The sequence below is a fragment of the Gossypium hirsutum genome, chromosome A01 (assembly GCF_007990345.1).
Source record: "Gossypium hirsutum isolate 1008001.06 chromosome A01, Gossypium_hirsutum_v2.1, whole genome shotgun sequence".
Taxonomy (NCBI): Eukaryota; Viridiplantae; Streptophyta; class Magnoliopsida; order Malvales; family Malvaceae; genus Gossypium; species Gossypium hirsutum.
Window position 1 is genome coordinate 14,936,048 of NC_053424.1, and position 393 is coordinate 14,936,440.

General features: G+C 37.9%; 1 non-coding gene across 1 annotated transcript; it reads right to left on the reverse strand.

Moving 5' to 3' along the window:
• Window positions 1-286: 286 nt before the first annotated feature.
• LOC121207681 (small nucleolar RNA R71) lies at window positions 287-393 on the reverse strand. The gene has a single exon (XR_005902811.1). It is a non-coding gene; the product is annotated as a small nucleolar RNA R71 (small nucleolar RNA).

The window sequence follows — 393 nt, forward strand, 5'->3', positions numbered from 1 at the left end:
TAATTTTAAACTGAAACCTAACACGATTCAAATGATACAACAGTTTGTTCAGTTTGATGGTCTGCATGACGAGGATCCAAACACTCATTTGGAGAATTTTCTGGAGTTTTGCGACACTTTTAAGATCAATGGCATTTCTGACAATGCCATACACCTTTGGTTGTTCCCATTCTCATTGAGGAACAAAGCTAAACAGTGGTTGAACTCGTTACCACAAGGGTCAATCACTACTTGGGAACGAATCAAAAATTTTTTACTTAAATATTTTTCAACAGCTAAAACGGCCAAATTGAGGAATGACATCTCTTCTTTTGTGCAGATGGAATTAGAAACCCTGTATGATGCATGAGAGAGATACAAGGACCTATTAAAGAGGTGCCCTCACCATGGGTT